This window comes from Diabrotica undecimpunctata, chromosome 5 (genome assembly GCF_040954645.1).
Source record: "Diabrotica undecimpunctata isolate CICGRU chromosome 5, icDiaUnde3, whole genome shotgun sequence".
NCBI classification, from domain to species: domain Eukaryota; kingdom Metazoa; phylum Arthropoda; class Insecta; order Coleoptera; family Chrysomelidae; genus Diabrotica; species Diabrotica undecimpunctata.
This window is the reverse complement of record NC_092807.1, coordinates 145,206,358-145,217,204: the sequence shown is the minus strand read 5'-3', so window position 1 is coordinate 145,217,204 and position 10,847 is coordinate 145,206,358.

The following is a 10,847-nucleotide window of genomic DNA, read 5'->3' as shown; positions in this document are numbered from 1 at the left end:
TTATTAATATTTCAATGTTTTTTATTTGTATCGTTCCTAAATAAACTTCTTAAGAAATTAAACAATTTTGTTTTAATTAAATATGAAATAAAAAGAAAATACTAGACCTATATCAGTGAGTACGTAAAATTTACGTATAGTTAGCATTTACGTATGTTAAAAAAAACGTTAGTATTCTAGGGTTAAAGATAAGTTGCAGAGAATCTTCCTAAGGCTGTTGAAAGAGCTTCTGACTTTTTCAATACTAGTTTTTATTTCGTAGCTGTGATCCCAAGTATCCTTGCATATTTTGCATATTTTTTCCACTCTTTTTAACCGTGTATCGCCTATTGTAATTTGGGCGTTTATGTTGGTGTTCGTTGCAATTTAGTTTTAAGCCATATTTGTTACATGCTTCTACATCGTTATCAATCATCCTTTGAAGCCCCTGCTCACTATCTACCAGCAACACTGTATCTTCTGCATATCTAATATCGTTTATAAGTTGGCCATTTACAGCAATCCCATCTTCTGATTCGCCCAACGCCTCTCTCAAGATGTTTTCAGAGTATATGTTAAATAGCAATAGCACAATTGAATATAATAAACGTCTGCGTCAAAAAAAGAGCAAATTATGCGGATTCTGATCATACTGATAGAAAGTAGGGTAAGGGCAAGAATTTCAAATATCAAAAAAGAAAGGGGTTCTAAACATGAACGATACTTTTTCTATCTTTCCTAAAAGTTTCATTGTAGATCTTTGTTTTCAACTTTAGAGAAATTATCATCTTTAGTATTTATTTTAATTCACAGTATGCTATCCAGCTCTATTTAATTCTTCTTCTAGATACAAGTTCATACACAGACGGTCGACGACTGTCACTGCTCCTTTCGCACAAGTCGTGGTAGCTACAAGAGGTGCCACCTATTGTGAAGACGATGAACGAAACACGATTTAACAAAATCGGTTTCTCTGCTTTTTGAGCTATTCAAAGAATGTAAAGTTTACACTTCAGCAAAAGCTTTGCTATCGCTATGATGAATTGAAAGGCCATATATATGGCGCAACAGTACAATTCGTCAAACATTCCGTGTATGAATGTATTTACACTTTATAGTCTTTAACTGAACAGGTTGAAGAGGGGAGAATTGTTTGTCTCAAGTTGGTCGTTCAGAATTATTGCTGTATTTTTTAATTTGTTAATTTCCATAGATTCTAATAATGCTTAATGCCTTTATTTTGGATGTGAAGAATTTTAAATTCGTCATTAAAAGAATGAATATAATTTAAAAGGTGAAGTGTAGAATCTGTTTTTCTATTATTGAAAGCCCTTCTATGTTCTACTATACGTTTGTTAAAAGTTCTACCAGTGTGACCGATGTAAGTTTTTGGGCAGCCGCCAGATTTAAGTTTGTATACACCACTAAGTGCTTTTTATTTTGGCTCTTGTTGTTTTAAATATATTTGCAAGTTGTTGTTTTTAAAAGCTGGTGTTATTCCTTTATTTTTTATTTGTTTGGCTATTTTTGTTGATATTTGGCCTGTATATGTAATCGAACAGAAGGTTTTTTCTCTGGTGGTGGAAATATTAATTTCAGGAATTGCTTATGTAGTTTTTGATTTAAAATTTATTAATTGTTTGTTCGTTGTACCCATTGTTTACTGCTATTTGCTTAATGATATTTAATTCTATCTCAAAGTTGTATTTTGACATCGGAATTTCTATTAATCTATGTAACATGCTATAATAGACTGCTAATTTACGTTTTGTAGGATGATGAATTGTGTATAGTCTTGTCAGTATGCATAGGTTTATGAAATACGGAGAACTCATGTTTGTTTTTAACCCTGATAATTTTTAAATCTAAAAAAATTATTGATTGATTTTGTTCTGTTTATAGACGTATATGCGTCTATACTCTTTGGTTCTACTCTAAAAAGATTTATGGTTCTTATGTTGAACCACGTACATAAATTTTTCAACCAGGAAATCCTTCGCCTTCGTGGCACTCGTTTTCCTTTTACTTTTCGTAAAATTAGTTGCAGCAATCCATATATTTCGCTCGTCCTCATGATGTGAGCGAGGTATTCGATTTCGTAAACGTCCTGATTAGTAACGTGGTCTGTATATCTTTGGTATTCGACGATAAAACTACATTTCGAAAGCTTCAATTTTCTTGCATGTAGGGTGTGTGAGAGTCTACGACCCAACTCCGTACAACAGTATAGGGTAGGATACGAAAAACGCAAAATAATGATGAAATTTTACCGGATATTTCGACATCCTCGTAAACCCGGTCCTGAATTTTCAAAAAACGTTGATGGTAAAAGTAGGTAGTCACAGAAATAAAGTCAAATAACACATACCTTCCCACAATTATGGTTTTAGATTATTTTTATATTAAAATTTTGAGTTCCTTCGGCACGTGTTCCTTATTGCTATAAATAATTTAAAACATCATTATAGATTTTTTATCAGCCATGTGACGCAATATGCCTCTAGTGGATTTTCAGTATTGACATCATTTTCAAGTAGGTATCTACTATTTATTTTTCTTTATAAAAACAAAGTGCGTCAATCAGTGTCTGTTTTTATTTTCTTCGAATTAATTTAAATATTATCACGGCATTCTTGACTAATTATACTGTACTTACAAAAAGACTTTAGTCACATTTTAAATATCTGGTAATTTTCTAATATAATAAGTACCTATGGTTTTCATTAGTTTCATAATTTAAAAGCATACGTCAGTTGAGTACACGAAGATACAAGAATATACTTATTCTTAAGGTGCTTTCTTCTTTCGAAGGTTGGCGATCATCAAGATTATTTGAATTCTGTTCACTGCTGCTCTAAAAAGTAGTTAACCCTTAACTGGTGAGGTGCACAATATGTTGTGTACCTACTAGGTGACGTGGGGTCTTAGCGTACCCCATTTTTAAAATAATGTTTTCGGTTTATTTTTTATAAATTGAATAATTGTTTACACATTGTGTATTTACATATTACTTTAAACTACAAATAAAAAAATATTGGATTTTTAAAGAGCTACCTTGAATATTACATGATTATTTAACACACTCTGAATAAAACCCTTTATTTTGACAAGCATAAACTTTATTAGTAACTAAAACAAATTTTGTTAAGAATTTTAACAGTTAATCTTCAAAACCACAAAATGAAAGCATATTCTTATAAAAAAAGATAATAGCAATTCTAAAAAGTCAAAGTTGTTAAGAAATGACACTAGATTTATTGGACCAAATTTATTGTTCGCAACAACCCTTACAAATTTTTTCTGTACATTCCGCACATATTGGTGTATTACAAAATTTGCAAGAGGATACAGTTTTCTTATCTTTGGACCTAGGTCACTTTCCACAGCGTTTTCTTTTGTTTAAATTGTTTTCATCCACGGCAACGGGCAACGGAATTTACAAGATTTTGCCAATGCAAATTCGGAGTTCTCTTGACACCTGTGTGTTCTCGATTCTTCTATGAAGTTGAGGTTTTACGGGAGAAAAAGCAAGCTCTTTGATAAACTGATATTTAGATGTGTCTTCACTATTTTGTGTGCATGTATATAAAACGTCATGTATATAATATGAATTTATGGCAGAAATGTTCAGAAGCTGAAAAAAAATCGCCATCGGCCATCTTCGAGTTTATCTGCTTGTCGAAAAAGTGGCACATTTTTGGTCTAGACTATCGACCCTTAAGCTAGCGGGGACAAATGGGCGGAATCCAATTTAACCTACGTAAGTAATATTTTTTCGCCCATTTTTCTCTAATTTATTACCACCCTAATAATTTTTCACCATAAAACCAACCTTAAGGGGAGGGATTCTGCCGGCTTAAGGTTCGAGCTAGAAGAATTCGGAAAAAAATCTTTTTGCCTATGGCATTTTTTTCACTAATTTTTCACTAATTTATTACCACCCTAATAATTTTTCACCACAAAACCACCGATAATGGGAGCGATTCTGCTGGCTTAAAGTTCAAGTTAGCAGAATTCAGAAAAAAAGCTTTTTGCCGATGGTATGTTTTTTTACCCATTCCATAGTCGATAGTCTTATAAATATCCAGACTTGTTTATGTATTTCCCAGTGCTTAGTCTTTGTTTTACTTACCAATAAGTGTGTATCGTTTCTTAGCTTACATTAGTCGTATGCCTCTGTGCTTTTTAATAATCAATATCTAACAAAAACTGCTTTCTTTTGTCAATTTTCATTAACATCTTTAATGAATCAAGACTTTTTTGGATTTAAGCTTCATATTTATAAAAAGAAAAGATTTGTTTTCACGTGCAGTGCGTTTGTGTATCCGCTTATACGTATTACACCCTAAAAGGGATCTTCGGAGCGGATATTCACAACCCCTCTGAACGTGAAAATAATGTTTCCTGTCGTATTAGAAGCAACTATAAAATGGCTTTGATCTGGACGCAATAGCGACATCTGATAAATAAATCCGTAAACTAATTTTCGAAACCAAGTTCAGATTTCTGCTTTAATCGGTGCCTTCTAAGAATTTCAAGGCAAAACATACGTTGATAAAGATATTATTAGAGACATAGGGAATCTAAAATTGCATTCCACAACATATCTCCTTAACTAAGCAAAAATCCTTAGCGAATTGGTTTCTCGTACTTATAAAGAGTAAATCGGAATAGAAAGAAAAGACAGTTAAGATTTGATTTCACGTACAGTGCGTTTATGTATCCGCTTATACGTATTTCACCCTAAAAGGGATCTTCGGAGCGGTTATTCACAACCGCTCTGAACGTGAAAATAATCTTTCCTGTCATATTAGAAGCAACTATAAAATGGCTTCGATCTGGACGCAATAGCGACATCTATTTATTTATCAGTCGCTCGCCCAACTTGATTCTTTCTCGTTTTCATTTATGAAGAGGTTCAATTGGATTTTATCTTACGAGTAAGTTTTGGTGTGGCAATCCAATTTTATATTCTCTATTTTTAATTTGATAAAAGACGTTACTGTTCTGCAAACTTCTCTAATTACTAAGATTGTTTAGTACGAAATAATATCTTAATGTAATTTACTATTTTTGTTGGGAATAAGCCACAATTTTACTTGAAAATAAGTTTAGGTACTTGAGTCTTGATTTCCACTTCGACAATCAAAGCGTCAAATAACCTTAATTTGAAAGTGTAATTGTGGCTTATTCCCAACAAAAATAGTAAATTGCATTAAGATGCCACCAGAAATAGTTTCAGAATAAAAATAATATCTTACATGTGTTGTTAAAATTAAATTTCTTTTTTGAAATTGCTTTTAAAGTGATTTTTAATTTCTTGCAGAAAAGGTGGCTAAAATAGATACTAGTTCTTGTAATGAATCATTCACTTTTTTGTCACCTTATCGAAATTATCAATTAACCTTTCAATTTAGGCAGAGAATAAAAGCCAATTTAGTTGCAATTTAACCCATTGGCAGGGTGAAATCGAATGTATATTCAATAATGTAATGTAAATGTAAAACTTCGGGTAGTGGCGGCGCTATTATTGTAGATATCTACACTCAGTGGCGCACCCAGGGGGGGTTTTGCAGGTTAAAACCCCCCAGGGCACTATTCCGACACTGTTATTCACAAATTTTTTAAGGACTCAAAATGGAGGTAGAATAAAAAAAATTTCGGTGCCCAACCAAAACCTCCCCCCACCCCCATACAGGAAAATTCTAGGTGCGCCACTGCCTACACTGTTTTCTATAGTAATGATTTCTTTGTTTACTTTTAATTAATATTTTAGTTTAGCAAATATGTTAAAAACTTCTTCAGTTAAATTTAAAATTCTGGCATTTCTATTTTCTAAAATTTTATTCTAAACTTTTATTAATGAACATTTTTTGCTTTTTTAAAGATTATTTTTCAATACTTTGGTAAGGATTATTTATTTAGGGATATACAGGGTGGTCCTTAAGTAATTGTATAAAGAGAAACCGTAGACTTTGCACTTTAAAATATTACGATTTAAGCCAACTTGCCTTAATAAAATGTTGATATTAAGAAAGATACAGGGTGTTAAAGAGAAAATTTAAAATTTTATTTTTCGCAATAACTTTTACGTTTGTAAATATTTTTGGACAAAAATTTACAGTTGGATGCTTTGGAGTAGGATAAATTATAATTTTATACATGCTTTAATGTAACTAATAGAGGGCCCCACATATGCCACATGTGTGACATAAATTTGCACTTAACTTTTTTGCTCTTTAAATTAGCTTTATTTTTGTTAACAAATATTAAAAATACATTATTTTTACAAAGAAAAGGTATACTTGTTAGTAACCTGAAAATTTAACCGTTTTCGAGATAATCGCATTTTATAAATCAGCTGCATGATAATTCTTAGTTTGATATTTGTGCGGTAAAGCACTGAATACCTGTAGATAAGCATAATTCATGGTTTATTCTTATTAAAACAACTCAAAGATAATAATGTAACATCACAAAATGCTTTGTTATGGGTGCTAAATTTCTTATTGGAGAAAAGATTCTTCATCTTCTTCTTTAGATGCCGTGTCCGTATTCAGACGTTGGCCGTCATCATGTTTACAATTTCCCTTTTCTATCGCTTCGTAAGTTTCTATAATGGCGTTGTATTACTTTTTCTCTATTACAAAATGCTGAAAACCCAAAATATGTGGTTAATGTAAGATGGTATACCACCACATTCTAGAGAGAAGGCAGTTAGAACATACTTAAATTCAACTTTTCTGGACGTTGGATCGGTCGTGGTAGTCATATTCCTTGGCAATGTGGTGAGATATTGATATAATTATTTAATTCATAAAAAATCCGAAAAGAATACTTATTATTCATTACGTAAATTGTTTACCCATTTTTATTAGGACAAATAGAAACTAAAGCACAGGCATTGAATAACACATATATATATATATATATATATATATATATATATATATATATATATATATATATATATATCTTATTTCATAATACTTTTGCTACAAATCTAACCTTAAAGACTCAGCATTTTTACAAAAACATCATCGTTGGCCTAATAACCGATATTGTTATAAATATGATAAACAAACAGGCAATTTAGTTCAGCATAATATTAGTTCGTTAGTAAATCATAATAGTCCATTTGTTCGAGATGTAATTATAGTTACTCGTAAGCTGTAACGTAATCATATAAATAAGTAGTGTCATCGATAGGTTATTCCGTGTGTATATAAGTAACCAATGAACGAGATACATCACAGTTTAATACATTATTTAACCTCTGCGACAAATAAGATGTAGTTCCATAATATACCATAAGATTTGGATATGTATCCAAAAGAATATATACATCCATTATACATTATAGCCATCACCAGAATTTAATCCGCTTGATTTTGGTGTATGGGGCGCATTAAAACAACGTGTCTATAAGAATCCCATAACTCGCAATCAACTATGGGAAGAAATCAATATTGTAGCAGTTTCTTTAGAACCAATGATGCTATTTAATATGAGATGATCTTGTATGAAATATATTGACAAATAAAGAAAATGGTGGACATATCCTTTGACAAAAAGTTATGTTATTTAGTTTAACTATTTCTTAATTTGGTTTGTAAACAAAATGTTTTGATTATGATTTTAATTTAACAGAAAACGTAAAATGTTTGATGTAGAATCCTATTATTCTGTTATTTTGTCAAATCCTATTATTAATTATTCTGCTGATATACTTATTTTATTTAATATTTCGTTAACTATTAATTTGCTAAGGTATTTTATTCAGAAGTATTAATGTTTTTGTCTATTTTTTCTTCGTTGCCTGTAGTAATTGCCTTAAATCAGAATTATGCAGCTGATTTGTAAAATGCGATTATCTCGAAAACTGTTGAGTTTTGAAGTTATTAAATAGTACACCTGTTTTTTGTTAAAATAACGTATCTTTAATATTTTTTGTCCCAAATACAGGTAACTTAAAGAGCAAAAAAGTTAAGTGCAAATTTATACCACATATGTGGCATATGTAGTGCCCTCGATCAGTTACATCAAATTATAATTTCTCATATTTAAAAGTACCCAGTTGTAAATTTCTATACATAAATGTTTACAAACATGAAAGTTATAGCGAAAAATAAAATTTTAATTTTGCACTTTAACACCCTGTATCTTTCTTAATATCAACATTTTATTAAAGCAATTCGGCTTAAATCGTAATATTTTGAAGTGTAGAATCTACTGTTTCTTTATGTACAATTACTTAAGGACCACCCCGTATACAGAAGCTACAACCGACTACTAACCTTTCGTAGACCTTTTCGTAGATCTCTCGTTTTTAGTGGTGAATAGTAATGCAATTTAACGAATATTCTTCAGACGAATTGGTAAGTTTGCAAAAAAATATAAAAGCATTATTTTGTTGTAATACTTTTTCATTATGAAATATCATAACATGTGTGGAAAGTTGTCCTTTCAACTCAGCCTTTTTAAGAAAATCTATTATGGCCTTAGTGATACTTCTACAAATTCGTAGGGCTCGAGTTGATACTGCTCAAATGTATTGAGCCTTATCCTATGTCCCACCTTCTCGTTTTCAGCTTGACAAAATCTGCAATCCTCACTTTCTGTCAGTCAGATTTTGTTCATCTGTCTATTGAAGTGACAGTGTCCTGTAAGGAAACCTACGATAATTTGCAGATTATTCCCAGCCATTCCAAGTAGGGAAGGTTTTTTTTTCAAAAGTATATAGCAACTTGATCAAGCGTTTGTAAATTATAGTAAGGGTACCTATGCATGGATATGGATGTAATGAAGCAAACTAATAATAATTTCAAGTAATCATTTATTTATAATAAATTTTATTCAATAAGTCCCACTATGTACCACTTTTGCCTTTAATAGATACCACTAAGTCGTCAGCGTATAAACGCGCTTGTAAAGTACCTACTTGAATGTTTTTGATCATACCATTTATTGCCACTAGAAATAATGTTGGACTGAGTACGAATATTTGGGGTGTACCATTTTCCAAGCGATAAGTATATTTAAAAACATATTATTTATTTTCACTTGAAAAGACCTGTTGTTTAAAAAGTTTTGTATGAAGACAAGGCAGTGACCTTGTATATTCCAGTTATGAAGTTGTCTCAAAATGTTGTACTTCCAAGCTTTATTAAATGTATATTCTAAATCAAAACATATAGCAACACACATTTGATTTGTAGCAAGACCTTAGCAAGGTTAATTAGCAAGCAATTATAGTTTTAGGAATTTTATCTAATATAGTAATTGTAATTTGGTAGATAATGGTATTAGATTTATTCATGAAAAATAGTTGTTTTTTTTAGCGGTATATAAAACTTCTTGTTTTATCTTGATGACCAAAGGATTAGTTGGGTAGACATATTGGATTGACTGTACAGAACTGTTAGTATAATAATTGATATTATTGGATCCGTTGACAGCAAGAGTGTGGCCTGGTGTAGAGCATATAGTTCAGCAGAGTAAATGGAGTACTCTGAAGGGAGTTTGTATTTATTTGTCGATGTTGGGGTTATCACTGCAGCACCAGTACCTTTATTTTATTTAGATGCGTCTGTGTATATATGTGTATAATCCTTGTAGTTGCGAAGCATATCATTGAAGGCGGATTTGATTAACTGTGGGTTTGTTGAATGTTTGTGGGAAGAAATGAGGCGGGTTAGGCACTGAGGGTTCTTTATTTGCCATGGAGGAATTGAGGACGATTGGGGAGAAAGCATTCTGGGAACGTGTAGTTTAATATTGATTTAAGTAGCTTCTAATCCTTGCGTAGAAGGGTTTGGCTGAGTTTTGGCATCTTTAAATAGTTGTTTTGTTATTATTTATTATTTTCTGGAGACCGTTTTTGATCTTTTTTGGAGTGTTTTATGTTATTTAGTTAAACGATCAATTTTTAATAAAAGTTAATATTTAAGTGTTTTTTTTTTGTCGGATTGTAGATTGAAACTCTCAATCTTTGTTGAGCTGCAATTGAACTCTTTGTTGCTTAGCTTTATTTTATCCTCAATATTAATACACATTACTTAAGACATTGCACATTTCTACCATGTGCTTCGGCACCATAACTTATTCTCCCTAACCTGTATTTCTAATCATAATCATGTCACTCTGATTCACTCAATGGCACAGAACATCACAAAAATTATTAAGGGAAGTATTACACTTTACATTTTTTTGTTACTGAACAAATGGTATACCTAAGTTTTTCGGTAAGTAGGGAATAAGCTAAGGGTGTAGTATTAACATTTACTCTATTCTTTTGATTTGAATACTTGATTTAGATATTTATGTACTTTTAAAACGCGGAAACTTTATACCTCATTCAGATAGGCACCAATTGGTACTTACTTCAAAATTAGTTAACAAATTAGTCAACATTTTTTCATTTAAGTAGGCATCAGTTGATTTTTACTTATAAAAATCGAATGGAGTGCTTATGAAGAGTTCAGTTCACGACTGGCACTTTTTTTCAACTAAATGCTCTGCATTGGTGTTAGTATTTATAATTTAAAATTTGTACCTTAACATTTACAAACTTTTATAGTAGCAATCTTACCATTTGATATCGCTGTCCCCTCATTACATGTCCCAGACATGTAACCTTTTAATTTTTTTTTGAGTTTATTATTTCTTGTTCTTTGTCCATTTCTGGCAATACTTCCATGTTCGTTTTCTTCTGTGTACATGTTATTCTAAGCATCCTAACACTACATTCCAAATAACTAGCTTAATTATGTGTTCAGTTTTCAAGTCCATATTGTAGTATCAAAGATACAAACATTTAATAGCTCTTACTCTCGGTTCTAATCTAAGGGCTTTATTTCAGAGAATTG